Consider the following 6,922-nt stretch of genomic DNA (forward strand, 5'->3'; position numbering starts at 1 on the left):
TATTCTTTCACCGTATGAAAAAGGTGCTATATTTTTTCCATGTGGATAGTTTGAGTGGAACTTATCCACCAACGACTTCCAACACTTAGCAATGTTCATAGTTGATCTGGCGGATTCAGAAAATTTTTTCAGGGGTGCACTGTTTTTAAATGCTCCAATATCATAGAGTATGATCTAAAAAAATTCGGATTGGCTCAGTAGTTCAATTTCGATAGAGTCAACTCATAATAAAAATACAATACAATAATAAAAAAAAAGGCATTGTCATTGGTGATTATTTTTATTTTTATTTTTTTACTTAAATTGGCCTCCATGTGTCACACCCCAACCTAAGGCGAAAATACCGGGGCGTGATCCGATTGCTCACAGCTCAAAGATGCTATCATAATATAAAAGTGTCAATATCTAATTAATTATTTTATTTCAATTATACACACAATATCCAAATACAATAAACAATTTAAATATACAAATATAAGCTCAAGTAAAGGTTAACTTGATTATATCCTAAGGTCTCGTCTACATGTCCAAACTTCAATCTTCAATACAAGCAACCTGAATATGCGTATAAAATGGAGTTTTGTCAACATAAAGTTGAGTGATAATATCACAAGTTTTGACACAACAATATAAATAAGCATGACGTGATACGTGCGGTAAATAAAATCAAACCATAAACAAGTATGTAGACCGTTGCCAAGCGAATCGGTCATTGGTCACCAGCACGAACACCCGCTATGTGATTGATTGAATAGTAATTCCAATATGCCTCGATTGAATGGTAACACAAGTAAGCAAGTAGCACGTATGTTTGATTAAATCACTCACAATAACACGTATGCACTTGTTTGAATATATATATATATATATATATATATATATATATATAGTATTAAATACGGATATGTACGCATATGTCCCCAAAACGTTTAGAAAAGTTGGTAAAATAGGGGAATGATAAATTCACTTTAAGCGATTACTAAACGTGATTAAATGAGCTAATGAATATGCGAGTCGTCCACTACATGTCAAACGATATATATAATTCAGAATCTGAGATTTTAGGATATGATAATACAATTAAAAAAGAACTCGTGGCCACTGGAATCAATCCAAACGGACGTTTAGAACTCAAGTTATGTTTGTTTTAAGATAAATTTTTTAACACAATTTATTAGGTTATCATGCTTGTTAAAAAGGTCATATGTTAAGGAATGTGTAATTATAATATACTTAAATCAACCAATGGGAGGTTGTGTGACTGAACTATAACCACCCAAAGTTGTTAGAATTGGTATTAGAGAAATCCAAATCAATCCTAATATTTATACTTCACTAAAACTATTTGCTTACTTAAATTGACATTTTCATGGCAGACATAAAGATATGCATTCTACTTTCTTCTTTGTAATAGGGTAATTCACTTAGGAATGAGGGGTTATTCTCTCCTATATTATTAAAGCAAGTTAGTCACATACTCATCATAATAATCATCAAGAAATAATGGAGTGGATTCTTGATTTATGATGATAACCTTTAATTATTGATTTTCTTGTCTAAAAAACTTATCTCTTTGTTCACCTATTTTATATACTTTAAGAAATTGCTTAAAAACCACCTTTAAATGATTATTATCTCTGGTTAATCTAAAACAAAGATTCATTATTAGAAACTATTTGTGTCCACGAATCGATACTTGTGTTAAGTTTTAACAAGATTATCAAAGTCATAAAATCCCAATTTTATGAAAAACGCAGCTGAAATTAGTTTTAAATCTTGTTAGTTTATATGTATAAAACCAATTTTTCACAAGCAAAATCCAAGCCCGGATCCAAATACGAAATACATACTATCAAACACATGCATGTCAATATAAGTCCATGCATGTCAAGGCTACCTTTCAAGATGACAAATCTGGGTGAAAGAGAGGATGGTTGGAAGGCAAGAACTTCAATGGGATGGTCCTCAAGCTTGCATACCCCAAGCCTCCGACAATACACCTTAATTAGCTAGGATTTACACTTGAAAGCACTCCTTCCTTTGGCCGAAAACCCAAGAGAGAAAAGGAAGAGTTGAGAGTGTTTTGTGTCTTGTGTAATAGTATATTATGTGTGAGAGAGAGAGATAAAAGAGTTATGAAAGGCACCACCCAAAGCAACCAATCAACCCTCTTGCATGTACCCACTAAGTTAGATTAAATAATAAAATAAGAGAAGAGGGAGAGAGGGGGTGGGGAGGGGGGGCACCCTCCTTCCTTTCTTGTTTTTATTATTTTTCATACTTTCCATATATATATGTACCTTGCATTGTGTCACACACAATGCTTTGTATTATACACACTTATATTGTGTCATACACAACAATAACACATTATAAGTAACATGCTTAATATGTTGTTACTTAACCCTCTTTAACAACAATATGGAATGTTTTCTCTTAAAGTATAAATCACCTATATGATTTATTTATTTCACAAGTACATTTTATTTGAAAACCCCTTTCCAAATAACTCAAGTGTTAATATTTATTTGTTATGATCATATCATATATAAACAAATATTATTGATATTTGTCTAGCTTGTTATTGGGTATAACACGACTTGGATCCTGACGTACTAGCCACATCAATAATAATATGTGTCTTGGGCGTACCGAGTCCAACAATCTCCCACTTGCACAAGATACATAGAAGATTGATGCAAGTAGCAAATACCGCCTAAGTACGGTTTACTACCCCTAATACTCATGATGAAGTGCCATTCAATAACATCATCCCCTTCAAGTCCCTTACTTGAAATGATTTAGGTGAATCTATCATTTATCCTTTTGCCACAGATGTCATGTCAAATCCAGAGACACAGAGTGATCATTCTCTGTTGATTTAACTTATTAGGCCTTAGACATCTTACTGTCACAAAAGATCTCTAGACGGTCCTTTTGCCACAGCTCCCTCGTTGTCACAAAAGATCTCTAGAGGGTCCTGAATGGTACGGACCATCCCTAGGTCGGCAATGAATTTCCTTATCCACGCAGCTTCTTGAGCTGCCAATGATGCGGCGATGTATTCCGATTCTGTATTGGAAAATGCTACCACATCTTGTTTTGAGCTCTTCCAAGAGACTGCCCCACCATTCATAACGAAAACATATCCCTATTGTGATCGAGAATCATCTCGATCGGTTTGGAAACTCGCATCCGTGTAACCCTTTACAACGAGTTCCTCCTCACACGAACCGTATATTAGAAACATGTCCTTAGTCCTTCTAAGGTATTTCAATATACTCTTAACCGTCATCCAATGGCTACTTCCCGGATTATGTTGGAATCTACTTGTCATGCTTAAAGCGCATGATACATCCGGTCTAGTGCATACCATTGCATACATGATGGATCCAATAGCCGATGCGTATGGGATCCCATTCATTCTATCTTGCTCTTCCTTCGAGCTTGGACATTGAGACGCACTCAATATCGTTCCTCTTTGAATAGGTACCAAACCTTTCTTAGAGTTCTCCATCTTGAACCTCTTCAAGATTTTGTCAACGTATGCACTTTGGTTTAAACCTATCAACTGCCTTGATCTATCCCTATAGATCTTTATTCCCAAAATATAGGCGGTTTCACCAAGATCCTTGATAGAAAAACAACTTCCAAGCTATGCTTTTACACCTTCCATGGTTGGAATGTCATTTCCAAATAGTAGTATGTCATCAAGATACAATACTAAGACGGTAATGATGCTCCCACTAGCTTTCTTATACACACAAGCTTCAACACCATTTTTGATGAATCCCAATTTCTTAACTTCTTCATCAAAATGGTGATTCCATATTCTAGATGCTTGTTTCAATCCATAGATTGATTTCTTTAACTTGCATACTTTGTTAGGATGTTGTGGATCGACAAAACCTTCGGGTTGAATCATATAGACATCTTCCTCAAGATGCCCATTTAGAAAAGCGGTTTTGACATCCATTTGCCATATCTCATATTCATAATGTGCGGTATGGCAAACAATATCCTAATAGAATTTAGCATTGCTACGGGAGAAAAAGTTTCATCATAGTCAACCCCTTGAGTTTGAGTGAAACCTTTTGCTACAAGTCTTACTTTATAAGTATCCAAGTTTCCATGCATATCGGTTTTCTTCTTGAAAACCCACTAACTTCCAACCGGTTTGGAATTAAGAGGTGATACAACCAAATCCCATACTTGGTTGTCATGCATGGATTGCATCTCAACGTTCATGGCTTCATGCCATTTGTCACAATCGGATTGTGACATTGCATCACGGTATGTGGTGGGTTCATCTGAATCTACCGCATAGCATCCATCCATGAAAAATCCATATCTACTGGATTTGCGAATGTTTTATGTGTTTTGATCAACCATTTGATCATTTTCAACATCCTCTTGTTGATTGCTAGTATCAACCAAACGTGTATCTTGTGGTTCTCGATCCTCCTCGAGTTCCACCGTTCTACTAGTACCTTTCATAAGGAAATTAGTGTCCAAGAACTCGGTCTTTCGAGCAACAAATACCTTTTGCTCGGTTGGGTTGTAGGAATAATATTCCTTAGAAACTTTGGGATATCCTACAAAGATACACTTAGTGGATCGACTTTCAAGTTTGTTTTGGGTGTTGTTCTTGACATAAGCCTCACAACCCCATACCTTTAAATATGATAATGATGGAGCCCTTCCATTCTATATTTCAAAACAGTATGATAGTGTCTTATAAGATGTGATCCAATAATTTTCACCCAAGAATATTCCGCCGTAGGTTAGGGTGTGACACGGATGGCATATGCGAATCCATGGCCCTCGGGATTAGTAAGTCTCAGTCCAGAGTGCATTGTTTTAAAAACCGGTTCAAAACGGCCGGTTGAACCGCTTAAACCGGATTTCGCATAGAAGGCCGGTATTTTGAACCCGGTATTTTTGGCCGGTTTGCTAGAACATCGTACAAGTGGTTTTTTCTAAAATACCGGTTTTTACCGGCAAACCGGTTTTATGTGTGACATTCGTGACAAAACCGGATACACCTTAGTTCTTACAAACTCGAATAAGTGTTTAACCGTTTATTGCATAGCAAGCAAACGAATAACCGAACGGGTCTGGTTATGAACCGGATATCCCGAGGGGCCATCTATAAGTGTTATATGTTTAATATACGCTAAAATATTAATAATATGGCCTTAGTTCGATAGCAAACAAGTTAAACGAAAACATGCTCATTTAACTACCTGCTATAGATTTAAACGCGAAAGATAGCTACAAACCAAGCATTATATCTTCCGTTAAGCCGAAAAAGACTTACCAAACACTTATTTGAAATGTTTTAAGCGATCCGTGAAAATATTTTTGATTTTTACAAACATATAGTATGTTTTTATAATTTTACACAAAACTAGCCGAAAAACACTCGTTTTTGCACTGTTTAACGCACCCGATAAGTTTTTAGCGCCAAAAACCGAACCTGAAATAAATTTGGGGTCGAGATTTCACGTTTGGGCATGCAAAACGAGAGTGATGGGCCAACAGTGGGCCCAAAGGGTGCCCAACAAGCCCAGCCCGCCAAAGTTGAATAAAACTTTTTTTATTATTAATTTGGTTTCCTTTAAAACCAAGAAAGCTTAGATATTTTCAAATCATTTTCCAGAACTTATACTATCAAACATCTGCTGTTCTTCATGGAAACTAGCCAAAACTTAAGGTATTTAGCAATTTTAATCAATTTTAACTTGATTTAATCATGTTTAATTACTTATAAACATAGTTTGATTACCAAAAATCACTCCTAACCATGCAAAAAACCTAAATATTGTTCAAAAATATGGTTTGATCATACACATGGTTAGGAACCTGGTTTGATAGTTTTTTTGGACATAAACACGGATTAAAGGGTTGAAACGGCGTTTTTACGGTTCAAAAGTTCGTTTTTGTGCACTAGACGAAACCCTAAGTTAAGGGCTGTTATGTTGATGAAACATTGCTTGGTTTGTGATATAGGACTTGTATCTAGCCTACATAGGAGTAAAAGAGCTTGAAAAGTTGATTAGAAAGGCGGAAACGAACCAAAACCGCTAAGGTAATGCTGAAACACTTTCTTACGGGCTGTTTAGGTTAAGGTTGTGATGTGCATACTATTAGGCCTTTAAATTTTTCAGGGACATCAGGGACCATGTCATTGAGTCCCTGTTCAACTCTGGTAATTTTTCAACCATCCGAGAATATTTGGCGAATTTATTACCGAATTGGGACGTTTAATGGTGAAAAATAGTTAACACGCTCCAAAAAATATGAAATTTTTTTGGGAACTCAGATTTAATGTATTTTGATCACATATAAATTTTGGGATCATTTGGAGAAGCCTAAGGTGTTTTGTGTGTATGCGTTCTTGTGAATTTTTAAAGCCGAATTTGGACCGAAAAGAATATTGCATGAGCTTTTTACACTCTGTAATTGATACAGGTTGTTTTGAGACATAAATTGGATATTTAGGAATTTTGGTGGAATTTTTGGAAATTGTTTGGAATAAACGGACGATTTTCAGGCGAAATATAGCTGATAAAATGAATTTTATAAATTAATATGTTAGTAAATAATTCCATAAATATTTTTATAAAAATCTAAATATTTTAATTGATAAGTGGCTAAATTTTCATAATTTAATGATTAACGGTTAATTAATTATGCTAATTTGAAGATTAAACCAATTAAGTTTTTATAAAAATCGGCAAGTTCGCGACTAACGAACCTGCGGGAATATCAAAACACCAAGAGTGATCAAAAATCATATTTTTGGATTAATTAAGTAAAAACGAACTTTTTTATGAGAAACCTGGACAATCCGGATAGATTGTGCGCGTTTTTTCTTAAATCAAACTGAATAAACGGAAACGTGCCCCGAGGCTAATCC

This window comes from Bidens hawaiensis, unplaced genomic scaffold (genome assembly GCF_021521415.1).
Source record: "Bidens hawaiensis isolate Kalapana, Puna unplaced genomic scaffold, B.hawaiensis_p1.1 tig00004151_1, whole genome shotgun sequence".
Classification (NCBI taxonomy): domain Eukaryota; kingdom Viridiplantae; phylum Streptophyta; class Magnoliopsida; order Asterales; family Asteraceae; genus Bidens; species Bidens hawaiensis.